The sequence below is a fragment of the Excalfactoria chinensis genome, chromosome 3 (genome assembly GCF_039878825.1).
Source record: "Excalfactoria chinensis isolate bCotChi1 chromosome 3, bCotChi1.hap2, whole genome shotgun sequence".
NCBI lineage: Eukaryota > Metazoa > Chordata > Aves > Galliformes > Phasianidae > Excalfactoria > Excalfactoria chinensis.
In genome coordinates, this window is record NC_092827.1 from 15,640,382 (window position 1) to 15,665,123 (window position 24,742).

Here is a 24,742-nt window from a genome sequence, read left to right on the forward strand (position 1 = left end):
CCAAACAAGACAAATGTAAAACTCTTCAGACTAAAAATGTAAAATTTACCTTATATTATCCTTGCATTTCAAAGAAATCATATATATGATGTTACTTTTGTTAATAATTGTAAAATATTTTACCATGGAGTATGTTTACAAGTAATAATTAATAATGTATCATAATTCTGATCATGAATATGATAGTATTTCTCAAGTTAGATTTAATTCCCAGGAAATAATTGGGCGTATTGTAATTTCACGCTTATGTTTTTACACATTTTGTAATGAGTGGCTATGAAACTTCAGACGTATTACATTTTCTCTTGGAATGCTTATTTATTTATTAATTTATTTACCATTTCTTTATTTGTGAAAAAGCAGAAAATTCTAGTTTTCTGCTAATTATATCTTTCACATAGAGGATCATATATTGCAATGTATATCCTTTTAAAATTTTAATTTAAATTTAATACTCAACAAAATCAACTTTTTCACATAATTCACTTTTGGTATACATACTACTTTGTGTTATTCGAGACTGCAAATTACTGGTAGTTCAGTTGCTCTTTATTAAATAGCTGAACACAGAGACCATATATAATGAAAATATACAACAAAAGACTATGAATAATGAGAATGTGCTTCCAGTCAGTCACCAGTGAGTAACCAACTAACCGCCTACAAAGTTCTAATCTTGTCTACACTATTGTGACATGGTTTTGTGTCCGTAAAGACATTAAAACAACAATAACAACAACAAAAACAAACAAACAAACAAAAAAAAACACACTTAAGAGCATAACTAAATTCCTTATCTGCCAAAAATCCAGCAAAGTTAATAAAGTCAAATACAGATGGAAGTTCAGTGTTCAACCACATACAACTTAATGCAATAGCTAGGGAAGTTAATGCTAACTCATTGGAAGTCGTACAATGGACTTAAAGTGCTAAAGAAGCTAAAGGAAAAATAAAGCTACATACAGAGTTAAAGAAAAACAACAACAACAACAACAACAAAAACAACAACAAAAAAACAACAAAAAAACAAAAAAACAAGGGTAAAATTAAGCAAAATTTAAAAAGAAAGAAACAAGACAAGCCAGTGTTGCAGACATGGTGGAAAGGCAACAAAGACCAAACCACACAGTTTGCACTCCGCTCTTTAAAATTCCTTACCTTTTAATGGCAGAATGATATGCTGTGCACCATCTGCCAGCTGTGAACAGAAATAAAGTCACACATACAGGTACTATAAAGTACAATCTAATGAGTGTACTAAAGCTTAATATATTTTTTGGTAAATATAAAACCAATTATCATAGTACAAATCTATTCCTATGACAATATAATGAAGAGGCTTATGCTTCTGTAATGAAAGGGTTTACTACACTTAGTTTCATTATTCTGCATAATGCCTTACTGAATGTATTATATAGTCTCATGTAACACAATTAAGATGATATACATGAATAGATACACAGAAACTGATTCATTAGAGTAGTGAGCAGACTACTAAGATTTACTAACATTTCATGAATCTACCACTGTGATGCATGCCTTTCTTGACCTTTATGGCTTTAGACAGAGCTTTTCAACAATAACAGCAGAAAAATACCCTCAAACTTTCTCAATATATCCAACAATAGTTGTCTCTTCAGTCTGAATGTTAAGCACTGCCATCTAGTCATTGTTTTAGGTTATCAGCAGGAAATAATTCTCCTTTTGTGTGATGATCCAGTGAAGTGCTTCTGAACCTTTCTGAGAAGGTAACTTTTCCTTAGATGTCTATGTTATCTTTTAAGTTTAATTGATTATGTTTGGAGAAAAACAATTACAGTTATGGGTGGGACATAGTTATTTGTTTTAGATGAAATGTACTCTTGTGCATAGTCTACAACTGTATTTTGATTGCACTTTCTCAGCCCAGAGAAAGCTGATATTGCATGCTGCTCTGTAGCATGCCACTTCTCTTCAATATGACGTAGAAAATGAGGAAAAAAGCCTGTGAGTGAGAAGGATCACAGGGCTGGAACCCAGTGGTTACAGCTCGGCCAGCAAAACACAGGCCCTGGTTTCACTTTAGAGCTTCTGTTTTCTCTTTAAGGAAAATGCACAAAAACTCCAAAGACCAGAAATATATCCCAGAGTACTGTATTGTGAAATTTCTATTAGGGACATACTGTAAACTAGCAACAAGTAGTTCTAGAGGAAAGCCTTTTCAATTGTGAATTCTGTGGTCCCAAGAGAAGAGCAACAGTAAAGTTTCCTGGAGCTAATTTTTAATAACTGTTTAAGAAACAGACTGAATTGCCTTAGCAACTATGAAGTTTTCTGGGGGTTTGGAACCTTGTCATACGATTTAGACAATTTAGAAAATTTCAGCAGCCCTGTTGATCTAAAGAAACTATACTTGAAGTGTTGCTGTGTCTTGTTTCGGAGTCTAATGTAAGTGGTCTGGATCTTTTTCTTCATGTTTCACTCCCTTGATGCCAAGAGGTAAAGCAGAGTATCAGCTGAAGTGATGGAGAACACACACTGCATAATGTTCCTGTTGAAGTAGTTGGTTTCAGATTTACTCCTGTCCACTTGAGAATTTGTGGTAAGACAGTAGAACAAAACACAAGGTGTTCTAAACAGCACTCACCACACATTTTGGTAAAGTTGCAGCAGTAACAGCAACCCTATTTGTGTAAAACACTGTATGAGCACAGAGTACTCCAAAAGCAACAAAACACGGGGTTTAGTACCAGCCAAAGCACATTTCTTATGGCCATAGTGGCCAATATGAGACTGAAACCACTGGAAGAATAAATGAAACTCATCAGTGTCTTCTCCCAAGATGTGGTAGAGAATATCTGGGGAAGTGTTTGAGTCTACCTGTCAGAAACTTTTCAGTCAGTCACGTCTGCAGTTCCAGAATTAAAGCAGTTCCTGGTAAATTCTGCATGTTGCTTTCCTGCAAACGAATGCAAGGCATTTTTCCTTGAGAATTTTGCTTCAAATTAGAAAATGAATAAATAAATAAATTGTCACTAAACTCTGGAATTTGTATGTATATATATGTACTTTCAAAGTACTAAAAGAATGTAACCTGCCCATTTCTGAGTTTCTCTCATTCCCTTGTAAATGTAACCAGCGCATTGTCTCATCTCACTTCCACCGTATCTTGAACACCTTCCAACTACATTCCAAATTATTATGAATTCAGCATCTCATATAAGTCAGGACAGTGTAACGTGCTTTTGGCATGAGACTGAAAACAGACATGGCTACATCCCAGCTGGTGGAAATGAATTTCAAATAAATTTCAAACATTTGTTAAACTCCTCCTAAATAGGAGTAACTCCTCTTGCTAGTAAAATATAGATGCCATAATTGAATACTCACCATAAAGATTTTAATTAGACTAGAAATATATCATCATATTTAAGTAGTCATTTTTTCTGTCCAAATAGCCTGCTGGCCTTAAAAATTTCTGTGCAAACTTCCTGCTTCCCTTTTCTCACTATTTCTCACTTAATTTACTACTAAAATATACAGTTTCACAGTGAACACTGAAAAGAAGATGATTTGTATCAGGTGATCTGTCTCAGACCTTAAAGATTTGAAATATTTGACTCAAATATTACAACATCTTTGTTTCCATTTTAGAAATCTCTGTGTAGATTTATTTGAAAAACAAGATTTCACCAAAATCTTAGTTTTCATAATTTATACATTGCCTCTCACTGTCTTACTGACTTACTTATATTACAAGTATCTACAAAAATTGTAAATACACCCATAAGGAAAAACAAAAAGAACGCTTTAGCATAAAAAAAAAAAAAAAAAAAAAAAAAAAAAAAAAAAAAAAAGCCTTTCCACCAGCTCAGTTGTTTACAGTCAGCCAGGAGCTCAACTTTTCAATTTGGTGAAATTAAACCATTTCCTTCCAAAGATTTTGCCTTTGTGTCATCAGAGAAAGGCAGTTTCACTTCTCTCCTGCCTGCACTGAAATGGAGGACGCTTCATCCAATGTTCACTGACACAGAAGGAGTAGAATCTGTGGTAATGTATATTATACATTTGGAAAGTCAGTAAATTATCCTAGTTGCCCATGAGTGCAGAAAGTATTCTGCTTTTCATTGCTTCCATCTGCTGGTTTTCTTTTGTGTTGAACTCTCAAGAAAAGCAGCATTTCATGCAGTGGAATCAGTGAAAGTCTAACAAGAAAATAGGTTTCTTCTCTTGCATCATAATATGTTATATTTCATGCCTTTCTGAAGTCAATATAAAAATGAAAAAACCGGTTAAATTATATTGTAAGCTACTATCCCATGTCTAGAATATGTTCACACTAAAGTTGATCTGGCATTTTTAAAAAATTATTTTATCAAAATTGTTAGGTAAGCCTCTCCCTCAGGAGCCTTGGGAATTGTTTTGGTATTCATAAGTGTGTTCAGAAACTTTTGCAGTATTTGAGTGAAATCAATTTGTTTTGTTACTGTTGTTTGTTTTGTTTCTAATTTAACTTTATTTCAGATATGAATCAGATAGACATCCAAGACCAAGACACTTTAGTGTTGCCTAACTGTCACAAAAAGTATTTTACCAAATGAACCAATATATCAACATTTTTAATGAGATCCCACTCTTTATTTAATATTCTTATAAAAAAAAAATAATTTCATGTAAATCATTCTATTTTGCATTCCAAAGTGTACGATGAACCCATCTATTTATTTATTTATTTAAATTTTTTTAGTGTTGAAAAAATCTTCTCAGTGTTCTCAGTTTGCAGACATTTGAGTGATGGAGATTTTCTTGAGATGAATCCTATAACACTGGAATTTTTGAATGTCAATCAGGTATGATGCCTATCCATATATGGTCAAGATTAATTACTGTATACATTGGCCACACTAGGGTGCCTCTCTCTCCTTCATTTTCTCCATTAATTTCACAAAGAATAAAAATGGATTTCAAATCATCCCCATTTTTTCAAGAAATAGCCTGTAATATGTAACATGTAATTAATTTTACTTAACTATAAATGTTTATAATACAGAAGCCTGCATAAGAAATAGCTATTTTACATTTTGTCACTTTTGAAGAAGCATTCATTTTTCCTGTCTGAGAAAATAATGTTATTTTCTCTTTATTATCTATAGATACGTTCAAGACCAACAGCTTTAATGCATACACCTATCTTTTAAGCATCTGGTTTTGGAGAGACACATCCCACTCTTCTGACACAAGTCATGCCTGCTAAAACTTCTGAGTTTGCCAATACTGAGAACAAATGAAAAAAAGCCATGCATGCATGTCCTTTAAAATGTTCCATTTTTGAGAAACCAGCACAGTAAATGGGTCATGGTGACAACTATGATCCTTTCATAATTTCATAAAAGTATGTTTCTCTCTGGGCTGCAAGATCATACTCTCTTCCTCCCCATTCCACAGACTTCAAGATCTACCTGGGTCAAATCAAGGCCAATTTTAATAAAGCAGCCACCTAGCCTTGAAACTTTCTTGGAAGCCTTTATGGGAACTAGAAAGATGCATTTAAGTTCAGGCTCTCATCTTGGGTTCCTGCATGATCATGTCTGTTTCTGAACAAGTACTTTTTAGTTCTCTACTCTACTCTTGGCTTCCTTGACTTTCTCAGTTTTGAATTCATCTCGTCATGACGGTTCTAGCTGGCCATCCTGGACTGTGTTTTACACAGTTATTGTCAACAGTCATGTTTTCCTCCTTCAGGTTCCTTAGGACTAACTACTTTGTTGTCAGTGACACTGTCCTGCCAGCTTTGTTGTCATTCAAGGCTCCTAGTTTGCTTTCCTTTGCAGAGTGGTCCACACTTATTGCTCTCTGACACCAAATCTTTTTTTTTATTTTTTTTTCCTTCAATCTGATAAAAAATGGAATCAAGAAATACATGCAAGTTACAGTTACTAGCAAACCATTCTGAGTATAAAGTATAAAACACGTTTTATATTATGAACTTTCATTAGGATGAATTGCATGCTTACTTGCATTTATGTTTAGGAAAATTTTACAGCTGCAGAAGCAAAATATTCCCATGTTATCTGTGTGAAGCTGTCAGGCACTGGGCAGTAGATAGTATTGGGCAGCTGATGGTACTGTCTGCCACTGCCTGTAAGAGGACGTAAAGGGGGACTCACGATACATCCAACTTGGGATATTCTATGATTCTCGTCACTGGACACCACTGAAAAGAGCCTGGTTCCATCCTCCCTATACTCTCAGGTATTTATAAATATTTACTCAATCCGCTGTTGTAAACAAGAGAAAATAACAGAAAAAATACACAACAAGGAAAACAAGGAAAAACAAGAATGAAACCAAAACAAAGGAGAATTTGAGAAAATGAAAACAAACATTCAATAACCATGGTGACAACCACTGGAATATATTGGCAGGAGAGGTTATAGACTTTCTGTCCTTGAAGGTTTAAAAACTTTTTGGACAGCATCTGCAGAGTGTCAGATGTTCCTTTCAGGATTATTCCTTATAGTTCCATGACACAGTATTTTGGCATTAATGCACTGCTGGTAATATTACAACTCTGCAGTGACCCATTTCACAAGATACTTGACAGTGGATGGACTCTTGCTTCTTTTCCTAGTAACATGACAGTGCAACTAAGGAAATTTAGGGTAGTGTTATGCCGAATAAAAATGTGATGTGAAATTGTTAACCTAGAGATCTTGGGTGAGAAAATTCTCGAAAGTTTTTCTGCTATACAGGGCTCTATAGATGATGAATGTATGCAACAGTGTAAATCAAAGCCAGCATGATAAAAAAATAGTCAGTTAAGCCTTTATCTCCACCTGAATATATGTGTATATATTTCATATTACATAGCACCCTTGTTACAATACCACAAAACACAATTTGAAGACGTGTTTTATTTGTGACATTGATTTAAAACTGTAGGTATAAGGAGAAAATAAAATGTAAATAAAACCACACATCTTGATTAATTAAAATACTTAAAATGTAGTAATGTTTCTACACTACATGATATAGTCAATTAACTGATATATTGAACTTCCAAGACTTAAAACTGGGGTATGGTGTGAACTTTTTTTTTGCCAACACAAAAGTTATTCAACCTCAATTTAACTGCTAGAAGGGTAATTATACTAAGTATTCCAATACTACTGAAATAAATAAATAAATAAAAATAAGAAAAATCATAGAAGAAATTTTGGAAGAATTTTATCAAGTACATTCATACCTTTTAGCAAATCCTTCCCACTCCTTCAATAAATGTTTCTATTTAATTATATCTATAATCTTGACTTGTTATTCACCTCAGCCTCAACAGAGCAAGTTATGTTGCTAGATGGGTCTAAACTAAACTGACAGCCAATAAATCTCGGCATACAGGTGTACTAAAAGCCTCTGTGCAGGTCTGGTCATCTTCAGACTCTTTTGTGTTATTGAAGTTGTAATATTCTGCCTCTTTATATGGGGGGGAGGTGGACACACCATTCTCATGAGTTCACAGACCTGTCTTTAAACAGGCCACAATGGGGGAGAGACTAACCCTGACAGTCTGAACAACAGACACCAACCATTATCTTGTGGCAAAGCTCTTCCTGGATCCTCAGAACCCCAGAGGGACATTACCACAACTCAAGAAGCCTGATATGAATATTTAATCTCTCTAAAATTGGATGGTTATGCAGATACTGTGCATCTGGGAGAGTTGTTCCCCTGGGGGCTTATAAAAATAAATACTACATCTAAAATGTAACAGCCAAAATGCAGGTGGTGAATTTTCTCTCCAGCACTGATTTGCAGCTCTACTTGGCTTCTCCTGATGTTTCACTGAAACAAATGGGCACACATTGAAATGCAATTGCTGAGGCTCATGCACTGTCCATAACGGATGAAGGGGCTCATGTTTGGAATATGAGGTGTTCCTCCAAGCCACCTACCCATATGGTTGATGGGTTTGATGATACAAAGGAGAATAGTTTATAGGATTTCTTCTTAGTGCGTGGTATATTAGTGTCTCACATTTTAATGAATTCCATAAATAAAAGATGATGAAATGCCAATGTTTTTTGAACTACATGCAGTTAGTTTCATCTTGAAATCTGTCTACATAAACAATGCTGTAACCAACATTTTTTATACTGTCTTCTGTGTTGATTTCCTTGGGATTACTAGTTAAGCAGCTATAGATCACTTTCATAAGCAAAAATAAAATATTGAGCTAGTATCATTCTGCTTTTTGTAGTTTCACCTCAGCTTCATCAGTCACAGTGAGAGCAACTGATCTATTCTGGGTAATGGAGATCTGTCTTTATCTGGAAAGATATTTGTTGTTCTAGCTGAGGCCTTTGGCACACCTTACAGAAGTACTCTAAAACAATATCTGAATTGGAGATGTTAGTCTCTGAACCAGTCACTTGGTCTTCTCTACTACACATGGTATAAGACTTCAGAATAGTTACACTGAAGAAGAGAAAACCTGTGTCCCAGTCAAATTTGCAAAGCGAGATCTAAGCAGTGTCAGTTAAAAGAATGTAATCTGTCGGAAATGACGTATTTTTTCCTTTTTGGATAAAAATATTGCTGAAGCATTCATCAGAGTTTTTGGTTCCTCAGTAACAAACAACAGCTGGATGAGCTTCTACAACTGCTTTCCACGCACACAGCCTGAGGGAAAAAAAAAGAAAGAGAATTAATAGTTTATTTGCTTTGCTTAGTGAGAGAGAAACTGGTGGCTGTAGGAGAATATTTCAATCAGATAAATTGCTCCTAAATACATAATTTCATCCTTATTTTCTGAGAAAATATTCTCACTTCAGATCAACTGATCTTTTCAAGAGATAAAACCATGCAGTGTAAAGAACCTGCTCTTTGTGGCAGATGATTTTAATCCCTTTTCAAAAGTCTGTGCTGCAGTAAATATTCAGTGTATTGCCATGGGGAAGGCAGAAAGCTCAGAGTTTTCTTCCCCCCTCAAATGACTGGGCTGGAGCACTGTGTTGCACTGCTGATCAAAAGGAGAATATTTGTTTTTTAACCTCTCTGTTCCCATCCCCAGTAAAAGAAGCAAAGGTCACAGAGCAAAGGGGTTATCCTATCTGCCACCCCAGCCCAGCAACTAAGCCTCTAGTAAACACATTAGTGTTTAATTTGTCATCCTCTATGGTGCGGCTGTACTTGCACTCCCACCACTCCCTGTGAGTTCTCTGCAGGACTTTGTGTGGGCAGCAGAGCGAGGAGGAGATGTGTTGGCAGGAAATGCATTAATGCCAGGGCTGGGTCCACATTCTTTGAGTTTGTTACCTTACCTTGAACACTGGATTTTTACATACTTGAGCATGTAAGGGACAGGAAGGCAGTGACTGTGCTAATCAGTAGCAACCACTGCTGGTTCTTCAAACACTTCTCTCTCTCTTCTCACCTCCATGCTCATGTACTACTCTTCAAACAAAAAAGTGTTTTGATTGCTTGGATGACAGCACAGGAATTTGCCTTTTCAAAAGCACTCACTATATATATATTGCCTAAGTACTGTAACCAGAAACAACTTTAAAAGCCATCATGAGGAATGGAAGCTGCAGCAGTGACCAGTTGCATCTGGAAGCAGAGCTTCTAATGAACTCATAAAATACATACACAAACATGCATATTAGCCCAATGACATGATGGGCAACAGTCAGTAAAAAATGATTTAATGGGTCGGCAGAATAGTTTATATTGTACTTGGTTATGTTTGATTCCCTCCAGTCTTTCTGTTTACTAAATCCTATGTTTACAAAGCTGTCTCAAATATGTCATTAAAATTCATTGCAAAATGCATAAAATCAATTTTCTTGTTCAGCAGCCAAAGGGCAGAAGAACTAATTTTTGTACAGCGGAGCATCATTTTAAACTGGCCCATTTGTAACAGATTTTCAAAAGTACCTTATGTCAAGTTAGATGAAAGGCATTAGAAAGTCTTAATATACATTAATGATATCTGGGGACATAGTCATCATAGATCTCCAAAAAGAAAGGATTTTTGGGAAGTCGGATAAGCATGAAGAAATCTGCTGCAGAACTGATCAGTTTAAATGGAATTCTCAAAATTTAAACCATATTTTGCATTTTTTTTTTTTTTTCTCCTTGCAAGTATACTTGCTTTCTGGTTTAGCACTCCTGCCCCACATCATATTCCATAATACTCTTGTATCTGATGCATTTTTTTGTTCTTTTCCATTGTAATGTCTTTTGTCCAGAGTTAATCCTGGTGCTCTCCATCTCTGCTTCTCTATTCCCTTACCAAACATGTTTTTCAGTCTATCAGTCATTCTGACTTCAACATATTCTAGATGTAACTCCTGCCCACTCAAGCCTGGAGATGCTTTAAACTACTACTGCCCAGAGCTCTTCCTCAGTTGACCAGACAAATCTTTCAATCCACCTTGCTGCTCATTTTTCTGCTTTGTTCCTTAGGCCTCACCTTCCATGCACTGCCTGCTACTATGCCTGGTCTTCTGCATGTAGAGAAAGTTCCTGAAGTTTAATACTCTTTATGAATGCAACTGTTACAATCTTTTCTCTTCTCTTTTCATGAGAAAGTTTTCAGTCTTCATGTATATTCTCTTCCAACTCATGACATTTTCAAAAATTCTTTACAACGTTCAGTTTTCCTTTGCTAAGTCTAAGAATACTTTCTGACATCTCAAAAAGTAAAACTGACACACTCATGAACAGCCTATTTGTGCCTTTGTTGTTTACTTCTACAACTTTTGCTTCTGTTTACCATATGTCCTATTCAGTTCTTAAGTCATTTACAAATGGCTCAGTTCAAGACCATCTCCTTATTTCTCAGTTCAAATTTCCATTCCCATGCCCTCCCCCCCCCCCCCCCCCTCGTCATTCCCCCTACGCCAATCTTGTTAATTATTGACCACTTCCATTATCTATTCTTTCTTCCTTGCCTATCTATATCTTCTTGGTCTCTTTGTCATTACTTCACCCCACCCACCTCTCCTTCCTGTCCACTGGCCCCCTCTTTGTCATTGCTGTGAATGGGCTCTCTGCCTGAGGACACAACCTGATCCTCTGATTCCTTCCTCATTCCCTCTATCCTTGATTCTAATCTATGCACTATATCAAATGTACTCTTATGAAAGTAAACTTATTATCTAGTCTCATCCATTACTGTTATCTTCAATCTTTTTTTTTTTTTTTTAGTTCATTTCCTGACTCCTCTTAAATATTTGGGGAGTAACTACCTTTTCAGTTTTTTCCTACTTAACATCACACTTACTGAATCTTCTTCATCTTCTTCCCCCCCCCCCCCCCCCACCCCCTTACTCTCTTCCTTCTTATTCCTGAGGTGTTTCTGGCTTCTCCTTTAGTTTATAATGTTTATATTGTTTCCTGCCAGACAATGAGGACATGCTGATCACATCTATGCTAACAGTTCTTATAACTTGCTTGGCAACATTAGATTCTTTCCAGCTCCAGTGTTTTCTCACAAGTACCTCACTTCTTACTGAAATTAAGGTATACATAACCAAGCTTCCGCAAATTATGTTTGTCTTCTCATGCCCTTTTTCCTTCTTTACTAAAAACTTATGTTGCAAAATTCATATTTCCAGAGGACTACTCACTTCTTTCATTCCTCCTGTCCCACTCACAAAGACCATACCAAAATTTACATACAGAGTATGGAAACAATCTTCCTTTCTCTTCCTCTTTTGGCACACTATCCACTTCTTCACACTTTTGCTTTTTTTTTAGCCAAATTAATTGTTTCTTCCCCCATCCTCAACTCTTGCCTCCCATAACTCTTTTGTAGTTTTAAACCAGACAAAACATTGCTCCATTAGAATGCAGAAGTAATCTTAGACATGAAGACTAGACATCTAACTCTTCACAATGAGTGTTCGCAGCAAAAGGGAAATACTTTGTACTACATCTCTTTTGCCCTGAGGATGTGCTCATGGTAGCCTCGGGGAAAGTAACACACAGTTAGAAATATCCTCTTGCAAATAATCCATGGTTAGAACACTTACCTTCTCTTATCCCTAAATTCACATTAAAGTAAATTTTGTTAATACCAGCTTTAGGGCATGTCACAGTAGCCCATCTCCTTCTCTGGAAATTGAAGGGCTGTGCAACTAGGTGACTAGGTGTATGAGTCACAGAAAAAGAGGAAGATTAGATGAGAAAGATTTTAGCTTGTACAGAAGGGACTCCAGGTCTTGTAATATATGCATAATTCAAATAAAGAGCTCTGAAATTCCCTTCTCCTTTCATGAGAACATAACTTCATCCTCTGTCCTCGGTTCTCATTCTGAAACTTTTATTCATGCAGTTGTGGACTGATGGAGAGCATTACTATTAAAAATATCATTAAATATTTCTTATGTTTTTAATGTAAATCTTGCCTAAATTTGAATGTGTCCAGGCTGGAAAAAACTCAGAATAAGGGTTGTATCCTTACTGTATGGATGATATACACTGTGGTGCAGGAAATCTTCCTATGGGATATAAGTGATGTTTACCACAGTCACAAATGTAAATGATGAAATTGCAGCTCTGAGAGACATCTAGATGTCTGTTTACCAGGCTGCAATGTGGGCACAAATGCATAAAAATGGGTGTTTAGGAAACAGTAGAGAAAGTGATACTTAGGATTGCACAACATTTAGTAACCATGGACATAATGGGGCACAAAGTCTGGGACTTTGATAAGCTGTTTCAGGCCCTCTGTAAGCAATAATATTGCACATCAGATTGAGCTACGGGGGCCTTTCATTCTAACTTCTATTGCTATGTTTCAATGTTCATATTTTGGTTGTCCCCCAGAAGAAATCTAGATAGCAGGATCTTTTAAGATTGCAGTTTGTATGATAACTTCTAAAAAGCCCTCTACTTCTCTATCTTGTTTCTCCAGTTTCAATTGCAAAATCGATTTTCTATTTTCAAAATGTATTAACAGCATAATTGTAAATTAACAACATGGACAGTTAAATTCTATTTCATTGAGTGAAAAACAGTCTTAAGTGAGTAAAGTGTTAAAACACTTTATGCTTTTTTTTTTTTCTTTCTCCTTTTTTTTTTTTTTTTTTTTCCCAGGTGGGCACATAAACACTGGAGTGTTACTTAATTCTTTGTAAAGGAGATACCATCACATCTCTTTGACCATCAGAATGTAAGTTAGTGTCAACTTACCCTATTCGGATCACATACAAAGTCCTAATTACCCCGCTGTAAGGACTTTACAGTTGAGATACAGATCGTAGCATGTGGTAACTGTACATATTGATTTTACCCTATGACTATTTTAATAAAAGGCGAACCTGCACTAACAGCTGACTTTATTGGTACTGTAAGTGGTGCTTAACAGTTTTTTAGGCCTTAGAAACTCAATAACATGATATATTTTTATTATATCCTTTGTAGGTTCTTACAGTATTATTATTGAGGATGTGTATGTAACACTCTCTTGTGAATGAGATCTGGTGGTAGAGTAGTGCTGTGAAGTATTAGCCATCTTTCAGATATGAATAAAGCCATTTTTTATTTTTTTTTTAAATAGAAGGCCAAAAAACAAGAAGATAGTAAAATCTTTTCTATTGAATTCCCATGGCTTAATTAACAAACACATTTCAATTTCACCCTGCTGTTTCAAACTGGAAGTGCTTTTATCCTAAACTAATTTCTAGCCCACAATAAATTATAATAATTTAAATTTCTGTCTAATCTTACATGGATAGGAATCTAGCCTTTTAGTTAGCATTTGGAAGATACAGTCATATCATGTTTATCATGTTTATAAGCAGTTTGCTGTTTTGTTTTTTTTTTAATCATTTTATTATTATTTTTTTGACTGTACAGCTTGCTAGCAAGATACTAAAGGAGGGTTTGAAGGATTCTTTGTTCTTCTGTAGGGTTCGTATTTCGTTCTCCCCACATTTTCTTTGAGCTTAACAGAAAACAGAGTTTAGAAGATTTGTTTGGTGTTTAACTTGATTATTTAAATAAGAGATAAGCAATTGCCATTACAGCAGCGAGGCAATAATTTCCTGGGGTCAGGGTCTCTCCTGCCCAGCATACACCCCTATTGTTAATGGAACTGAACATGCACGCACACATTTTTAGAAGGGAATGTTAAACAATCCTCATTTATTTTACAGTGCAAATACTTACATGACAAAACACAGACAGACTTCAGGAGTCAGCCTGAAGACCATAAAAGAGAGCTAAAAGAACAAAGAGATTTAACTACCTAACCATTACTTTTTCCTCCCAAGATCACATTTTAGAACTACAAAAAACTCACTTAACCATCTTAACCCCACTTAGCCATCACCTAATCCTACAGCACGGTGGGGCTCCAGTATGAACTTCTTCCTCTGCATTTTTCAGTGGACTTGTTTGCCATTTTCTGCTTTTAGAAACCTAATACTTCTCATGAATTTTACACCAAGCTTAGGTCCCGGTGCCTACAAACTAGAAACTAACTCTTATTCTAAAATCCCTAAGTGGACATTGCTTACACAGATTTCTAGTTCAGTTGGATGAATATCTACAGCAGTGTTAAGTACTAGGGGTCAGACTGTGACCGTTCAGTCATGTTTGCGTATTGCAGTGGGAGCTCCAGAGAAGGTGTCTATATCAGTAAGAACTTGGGGGCTTCATGATATAACACCTTTGTATTTTTCTCTTTAACACTGTTATATATACAAATGTTCTTTCCCTCAATTTTCTTAACTGGGTTGGCTTCTGCAGCTACAACTGAGCCAAACACTGAAGTTCAGCAGGTGGTGAACATCACTAGTTAGCCAAAGTCAAAGCTCTAGCTGCTGACTCCTGGTGTTAAAAATTTCCTAGCCAACAGTACCATCACTACTCCAAGAGAAACCAGAACAAAAAACCTGGCTGAAGGGTGTATTACTTGCACATGGTCCTCATTTTAAGAAGCTGTTTTCATGTTATGGTAGAAAAGTACACTAAAGGTGCTTTGCAGATAATGCTTCAAAGCTCCATGACCACAGCAGAAGGAGCTCTTCTGAGGCAGACATGATTATGATTGCTTAATAAAGAAAAAAGATGTGATTGCACCTAAGGGGCAAAATACTGCGAGGCAATTTAACCAATTTGTCATTCAATTAACAAAGATTTTAGGAGTGTTTCCTGTTTATGGAAAGTAAAGTACCTGTAAAACTTAATACAACCTTATTTCTAAAACTGTGAGTAGCTATTGAAAACTGCACTGTAACAATTTTGAGAACAGTTATTGTGGGAAACTGCTTCTAGGGATGTGTGCTCATCAGCCAATACAAAAAGTTCCCTGTTTCTACTCTTCAGTCAGTGCACAGCCTGGAATGTATGCAAGCTCCAAGAGTGCGTTGCCTGTGCAAAGTGAAACAATGAGCTGTTTTTGTTTCTTGTTTTCTTCTTATTATTATTATTATTTTCAACTGTCCCAGGCAAATCTTTGTAACTTAGATGAGAACAAACTGAATAACTCAAGAAGATATAAAAAAGTGACTACATCTGGTAATCAACCAGGAGGGATTTGCTACAAGGATACGGAAGGGCTTCATATTTGATGTACTGTACTGTTTTTCTTTAATAATGAGCTAGAAGAAGAAACAATATACTAATGAAACTTCATGTGAAGATATCACCCTGCAAATCTACTGAGCTAAATAGTTCCTTATTTTATAGGCATCTATAGCAAGATACTATAACGCAAGTGTTTCATACCATCCCTTCTTGCATTTTTGGAAATTGAATCTTCAATTCCTAGAATGAAAAACATGTTAAAACCTTGAAATATTGAAGGAACACAAAACCCTTATGGTCTACATCAAAAAAACACAGATGTTAATGAGATGCAATAGATTAAAAAAGAAAGACTTTGTAGAAGCTGTGCTCCACCATCAGAGAATGTGTATTGTCAGCAATAAAATGTCATATACTTCAAACCTAACAGTAAAGCTTCTCACCATGAATACAAAGGTGTTCATCTTTTGTTATGGGATGACTTGTTGAAGTAGATGAAGTTATCATTCAGGCTAGAAGAAACAGCTACCTTCCATTTTGTGCTTAGAATATATATCTATAGAGAGAACAGTGAGACTGTTTTACTTGACCATTCAATTTGGCCTGGAAATAGTGCCAAAGTCCTCTGAGTATTTGTGAATTGTTTATCTCAATCTCTGGAAAGATTTTTCTGTGAGAATTATATAAAGATTTCCCACTCAATATTTTTTGGGGGTATATCAAACTCCCTTCACAGTATATGAGTTTTGCATTTAAAGTTATGGAGTTTTCCAAGAAAGAAGTTCAATGAACAGGATGCAAAACGTACACGTGCATTTTGCCTGGTATCTATAGACTGTTGTCTGAAAGATCCTATGTGTTTGACATAATAGACAATGAACTTCCTTCTGCTTTCAGTTACACTCATATGTCTGGAATAACACCTTCAGAATCTGAGATGAGTTCTGCCTTAATCTCTCTCTTTTTAGATGCTGGACAAAGGCCAATCATTTACTTTGAATAACTGCCTCTAATTTTGGGATTCTATTCATAAGTAACCCATGAGAGGTGCATTAGAAAACAGAGCTCTAAATTGAGGGTAACACTGGCCATTTAATTTCTGTGTGACATAAATCTAAAGACTAACCCATCGGTTTCAGGAAATATATTTTTGTGCCCCATGCCTGCAGCTGAAGAGCAGACATGCCCACACAGGCTTTGCAGCTTGCAGACAGGCTGGAATGAGAGGCTGTTCCATGTTCATGAGAGAAAGGATCCCTCAGTTATTCCCTTTTCATATGCTTTCTGTTTATCTGGTTTTAATATATTTCCTTAGGTAAATTCAAGAATTGCATCCCAGACCCATTTTCATAAGCATTCAGAGCTTTGGAAGGTCTTGCAAGCCGCTGTAGTGATTGCAAGTTACATCATTCATTCATTCTGTTGAGAAATGACGCTGCCACAGGTTTTCACTAATCTCTTTGGTTAACTGCTTTTGTAATTTGTATTAAATTGTAAACCAGTATCACAAAATAACCCAGTTAAAAAAGAGGCAAAAGAAGTGTTTTAGTTATCATTTTCCTATCAAATTATTTTACATTCTTAAACTATTATGGTCTTCTGCTTTGCAACTAATTATTTGAAAAACATCAGTGATGTAGAAATCCACTGATATTTGTAAGTCTAAAATTGTGCCATATAAAACTAACTACACAGGGAGTGAACAGACTGGCTTTTGCTGAGATAGAAACACCATTCTATCCTTTCCCGTGCAGTTGTAGGGGGTAAAAATATGCTCAGTTTCTCTCCATAATCTTTTTTTTTTTTTTTTTTTTCCTGAATGCATGAGTTTTAAATTATTTTATATTTTGTTAGGAGTACTTCCTGTCTTTACTTACATACTAAGTCTTCAATGTATTTTCTAGCATTCAAGAGACAAGTGTATAGTTACTGCATCTCTGGCTACTTAGCAACTCATGTAATTCCCACTACTCAGCTCACAGTTTCATTAATTTTTCAGGTGAAATTTGCTGATATATGGTTAAAAGACTGAAAACATTGAAATCCATTAAACTCTCTTTCTCTGCTACAAGCCATTCTTCGAGTAATTTGCTTAGTGTTAGTACAACATCACTCTATACCACTCTGTCAAAAACTGAACTAAAAATTCACGCTTGTGAAGACACGAGTTAGTAAATCAGTACTACACTAGCTCAGTAGTGTTACAAGAAATAAGATGATAAAACTGGAAATGATTTTTTTTTTTTTTAATTACAAAAAATGGAAGAGAATATTTTTTTTAGGGTCCAAATTATGTTAAACTGAGGTATGACAAAGTCTTGATGGTAGTGCTCAAGTCACAGACAGGATGTCCAGATAGCTGAACAGTTGGCATGGCTTGGCCTGAAATCACTTACATGGGATTAGAAATCACTCAAACTTTAAATAGTACATTTTAAAATACAACTTTGTAAATAAATTATTTTCCATGAATAGTGCCATCAGTATTGACTAGACTTAAAATTACTAGGCGAAGTCCTGATGTCCATATGTACTTTAATTCAGTTTGAAGCAATTTAAAAAGTAGATTCATCTTGAAAGAATTGCTTTAAACTTCAAACTACCCTATGACTGCTGAGTAAATCTCTCTGGAGTAAAACAAAGTCTTTAATTACACACCCCAAAGGGCTGTAAAAATTGAAACGTAAGAGTATGCCTTTATTTGAGATCATGCATGCACCTGCTTGGAAAACGAAGTTACCCAAACTTAAGAAGACATCAGTTCTTGGAATACTATCAAATAGCATAAACCTTGCTAATCAGCTGTTCTTTCTGTGCTAGCTAGTGTCTATAGGGGACAGAGAAATCCCTGGATGAAATATTTGAGTACTAGAGTTATACATATGGCTGATCTTTCTGATGACAGTAAAGGCTTTACTCTTCAGAGTTCCTAAGCCTTGAAAAATATATATATATATATTGGAAGGACTTCTGGGTTTTGTTGTCTGTAGTGCTTGTGGTGGGGAAAAAAATCCAGTGCATTCAATAAAAAAAAGTTGATGAGAAGCCATTTAATCCTGACACTGATAGTCACTAAGCTGTTCAGTATTGGAAATAGTGTGTTGTTTTTAACCCCTTTCAGAATAAATACAGTGGCTGAATGACTGATGTTGTGAACCTTAGCAATAGGATAAAGATCTTCCAGTGAGTTTGGGGAAAGTTTTCAACTTTAGTGCGGGCATGGCTCCCCTGAGGCCTTCCTAACACTTCCCTCCCACCTGGGAAGCCAACATCATGGACCCTAAGCCCTACCATGCCAAAGGTACAGGCAAAACTGGTGAACAGATGGGGACTGCTAGATGCTAAAAAGGTGCCATTACCTGCCCAGGTTGAGGAGCAGCCCCAGTTATTTCAAGGTGCTAGGATCATTGTCATTTGTAGTTGCAGCAATGGCAAGCAGCAGCTGTGACAGATGGTTGGGCTCCAGTCTCCTTGTGGCAATGGGATCAGAGCCAACTCAGATCTTTTCTTTCCTCTTAAAACAAAATGAAACAAAGCAAATAACAACAACACAAAAACAAAACAAACAAACAAACAAACAAAACACACACACACAAAAACACTCACCCAAGAAAAAGACCCCCAGATCAACTCATGTAGTTGTCAATTAAGACAATTTGGGAGAAGTAGAATATCTACAAAGGCATCACTTATCTGTTCTCTATTAACCCCCTACATTCAAATTTTTGAAGTCAAGATTTTGTTTATTTATTGCTTATTTCAAACATGTTTTTTTAGGATTTCCAACTCAGGAGACAGCTTAATTAAATCTTTGTTCTGAGATGAATTTACAAAATGCTTTGCTGATAACTGAACCAACTTAACACAGTTATTAGAATTTTAATTAGAGAAATATTGCAGAGCCATATTTAGTTCAGAGCAAAGAACATTAAAATAGATCCAAGGCTGAACTTGCTGTTTCTGGTGAAGTCTGATTACACTGAAATTATATTTGATCTGTGTTAAAGAAACCCTTCCCAATAGCACCCTTCCCAACCTCATACACGCAAGATCCAAGGCAATCTCTGAAGAGCCTTCATCATTTTTATTTCCAAATGATTTAGGGTGTCTGGTACCTCTGTTCTTTTCTAGGCTCACCTAGTTTTAGCCTAAACCTGCCCTTGCAGTCTCAAAGGAAATGCCACAAATTCCTGTTATCCAAGGTAGAGGAAACAGCAAAAATGCAGTCAACACAGGCCATATCTTTAATGCCACGTGGTCCACAGCAGTAGCCAAAGTGTAGGTCTCAGACTTATAACTTCAGTGTTTTATCAGGAGGTGAGAAGGAATAGACAAACAGGGATGGCAGATTCTCATCACAGGTCCTACTCATGTTTCATCAGCAGCCATTTTCAAAGCACAAGTGAAGAATAACCCTGAAATGGAGTGAACTGAGACTGCGATTTAGTGAATACAGGATTTGTTGGTGGTGGGTATAAATTGAGGAAGAAAACCCATTTAGATTCCTTGCCAACTAATTCAGTTATTCTTTGAGAAAGAGGAAGCAAGAGAAAAACAAAGAAAGGACTGAATTACTTTAATGCTAACTTTAAACTTGTCTTTCCATAATGGCTTTTTCTCAAGATGCAACTAGCTCATCCCAGATTTTCATTCAAAAGACAAAGTATTTTCAACTATTTGAAACAAAGGAAATCTCTTTTCACAGAAGAGGAAAGGTTCCATAGACCAAACATAAACAAAGCCAACAGAATCAGGGCACAAAGTTAGAGCAATCTGTCACAAGTGGAAGAATGGAAAGCTGACTCTTCCCAAAGACTAAAATGGAAGAGAAGAAAGACTGAAACAGAGAAAGTCCAAGCATCATTAATATATAGATATATTTTTCTGCTACTTCTATTATTATAGTGTCATGGGCCCCTATCAAGAGTTATAATTTAAGCTTGAGATAACAACTGTCGTGTATCTGGTTGGTTAATGCATCCAAGAGGGTGGGAAAATTAAAAGAGAATTTAATCTCTGCTAATAGTGTTTGTAATTGAGTACAGTCTTAGGACAGTACAAAGGCAAATTGTTTTTATTGTAACTATTAATCTAAGCTTTGTAAAAAAAAAAACAAACAACTTCAAAATGAATTCAGCTCTGGAAAGGGGCTTAATGAACAGTTACTCTTAGTGCTTATGGTGTAAAGATTTGATTTACTTATTCAACATTTTCCTTATTCCTTAAATACATGAAATAAATCAGGTTATCCTTTTATCAGTCTTTTTCTTTTTCTTTTTCTTTTTCTTTTTTTTTCATTTGTCTACAGGGGAGGAAAAAAACTTTATCTTCTCTTAACTTCTGATTCAAGTATTGTTATTTGGGTAATGACAGGATGAGAGACTAGTCTCTCTTATTAAGTATCTGTAGAATTCAGCCTGATCTGTCAGAAACAAAACTGCATCTTGTAAATGCTCTGCAGTCTATAGCAGTGAAATATGCAGAGTAGATTGTCCCATTTGGCTTTATTATCTTCTGTCTTTACATGGACTGTTCTAAATTGTGTAAGTTATGACCAGTCATTCTTTCTTTAAGGAAAAACTTTCCTGAACCCCATGCAGGTGTATGAAAAAAAAAACAAAACAAACCAAACCTGAGAAAGAATGCTCTGTCTGGATTTTTCAGATGGAGAACTGATACACAAAAAGATAAAAGTATGGTCCATAGTCACATAAGCAGCATGGATAAGAAATGCAGTTTCCAGGTTTCAGTCAGGCCACCTAGTCATGTAATCAGCTCCCATACTTTGAAGGTCAAAGAGGTCAAAATAGGGAGGGATAGACTCAAGTCCTTTAAAAGGGAGTGTTTACACTTTAAATACATAGAGAATCTGTGTTAATTTCCATGGACTTTGAACCATAGTTTGTAAAGAGATTAATAAAATAATTAAAAAAACAAAACATATCAAAACATGTTGATGAAAATAAATTATTTTATAACATGTAGCTTACTGAGTAGCTTTGTGTGCAATTACCTAGATAAGACAGAAGCTGAACCAGAGATCCTTTCCTTGTATCTGAATAATAAATAAGTCATCCACTGTTTTACAGTAAAAAACTGAAAAATACTTGGATAAGTTGCTTTGAAAAGCTAAAATTATCAAAACATTGTTTTATAATGATTATTCAAACTTCTCTGTAATCAAACTTTGGAAACGGTGATTTAGGATGATTTTAAATGCATAAAAGTATCCATTTCACTAATTATATTACATCTACAATTTCAGGGAGAATAGAAGTTGAGATCTATGCCAAGGTTAAAGTCAGGTTTAAAACGAAAAGATACCTTCTGCCGTTAAGCAAGTGAGTAACTTTACACATGGGAACTATTTCATTTGCCACTATTCATGTGTATAATCCCATATCATTACACTGGAGTTAATTCTTCTAATCCTTATTTTGGACTGGGTCCCATTGCTGTTTTTTAGAAGACAGCTCATCCATTCCAGTGCATATTACTGATTACAGTGCAAAAGTACTCTTTCTTTTAAAAATTTTCTCAAGACAAAAATCTTTGAGAAGTTGCCCCTTTCACTGGCACTAAATTTATTGTTTCTAGTATCAGTAGATAAAGATAATTTAGTAATAACTGATAGAGATTATATGTAAATAAACATCAATACTCTGTAGTAAGAAAAAAAAAAAAAAAAAGATAAGAGCCGTTCTTTCATACAAGGCCACCTTGTAGCTCTTAATTAACTTGCAGCCTCTGCAATATCTTGTATATTGTTGACATTCCTCAGCTTGGGCTAACAGTAACATGCATACAATGCTCCCATCACACCCTTCACTAGTTCAGTCAACTCTATTCATGTGTTACACACCTGTGCATATTTGCAGTCCATTTAACTGTGGTGAGAGAAATATTAGCTTTCAAGGTGGACTCAATAAAGATGTTTTACCCCCTTTTTGTACTTCACAGTCACTAAATGAACTGGAAGTCAGAGACCCTACATGTTATTATTCTTATGCTATTGTAATCATGTATCACCCTTGCTTCATCAAATTGGTAGGAATACATGCATCAACAGAAACATTACACCAAACAGTATCTTCTTTTTCTCTCAGATGTGCCAGTTTGTCTAATGAGAGATGAATTTTCTTCCTCCTCTATCTAATATTTGAATTAATTTGCATTAATGTTTACATTGTGACCACCTTGAATATTCAAATCCTATAGGAGGATTCAGTTATTTAGAAACGGAAAAAAATGATGTTTTACATTGCAAGATTGTACCAGAAACCACGTGGAATTTTTAAAGAAATCATTAGAAAATTAATGACAGCAATTTGGTAATCTATAGCAACTTCTAAATTCATTTCAAATGTCTGCTCAGTGGATAGAGGGTATCTTATTATCTTCAAATGACTGCAGTCTGCAGTTAAACACGTAGCTTATTGCTAAATGCATGGTCTTCTGCTTCAGAGACATGGTGGTGCTTGAAGGATCTGTATGCAATCATATGTGGAAGATATTCTCACAGTTGACAGCTTTTCCATTGTGACAGTCATCAAATTTGGGCAAAATTTAATTCCATTATTGAACTGAGCTTGAGTTAGACCCCAAATCTCTTATCTGATAATCACAGTTCTAGCTTCATACATAATTAACAGATCTAAATGATCAAACATCTCACATCTAATTTATCTGGAAAAAAGAATAAAATTCTCAATTATTACTTACAAAATATTTATTGTCTACTACAAGTTACTTGCTGTTGACCAGTGAAAGTGAGTGTTATTATTACTCATGACTAAAATAAAAACTAAGTGAGATATTTGTTTACAAAATTATTTGTGTAAGATATCTACATGTTGTACAGATAAAGTTTTGGTGCATAGAGCTCATCAAATTTCACTGTGAGCTTTGTGTCAGATGATAAATTAAAAGTAACTTAGAAGAAAAGATGAACAACTAGTAACATCTACTCTTAAGTGTTTTCTGAATTCTCCTTTCCTAAATTTGTATTTTAAAAGCTCATTCTCATCTGTTCCTGATTTACTCTTTTATATGAAGCTTTTCTAGTACATCTTATTGCACTGTCAGGGAACAATATTAATAGATTTATTATTGAATGAATGAAAATGAAAAATGAAAAAATGTTTGAAACTTGTATGACAAGCATGGAGAAAAGTTGTAAGTTGGTAGAACCTGTGTGGTAAAAGTGGTTCCCCTTTGCTTCAGCTTATTGCAATAATGTTCAAAGAAATCAGTGAAATTCTTAGAGTGGGAAAAATATTACGGAACAGATAATAGACATGAATCCATCAGAATCAGGTATTTTGCTAAACAAATAGATAAACCTTTTAGTATTTTAATTTCTCTAACCTTACCATGAAATCATTGAAAGGATTGTCAGGGAGCTGCAGTGGAGAGATGATGTCACAACATAAGGCTGATATGTTAGGATTCTGTGTATGTATGACATCGACATTTTGGGTAACATCAAGTCATTGCTTGGGGGGAGGGGGGGAGAGGGGGGGAAGGTAAAAAATAAAAAAAATAACAGCACAACAATTTATCATCATTTTGTTTTGTTTTGAATAACATAATGGCTATGAAATTAAGAAAGAAAAAGCAGTGTAGAAAGGCTGCATAATTTCTTCTGAGTTCCTAGCTGAGATGCATCCACATCCATGGGTTTTACAGAAAGCAAGCATTCTCTGATCAATCTCAAGTAAGAATCACAGTTCAACCCTTCTTTTTGTAGACCCCTTATTTCTGCCAGTGAAGTGAGAAAAATGAACTCAAACAACCAATTTGGAAAAGATTAATTTTCCCATTGAAAATTTGCAGCATTACCATACAGATGCAAAAATCATAGTAGCTACAAAATGAAATATTCAGTCCTGCCTAATTAAGTTTAAAAAGTGCTAATGACTTTACAGAAAGAGTATGTATGCCATTTCTAAGCAAATCTGAGATTAACAGATGTATTAATTTTAGCTATATGTAAGTAAGCCTATTTAAATATCTACAAGGAGTCAATATGTATCTATCAAAATCTTCTATAAGGAAGATTTTGAAGTATTTTTGTCCTATTAGGCTACGTACAAATGGAAAATTGTAATTTAGTTAATTAATTTTCAGGTTACATAATTCTCTCAGAAAGTTATTCCTCCAATTTATTTCCATGGAAAATGCAGCACAGACAAAGAATACGATAATACACTTTGATACAGCA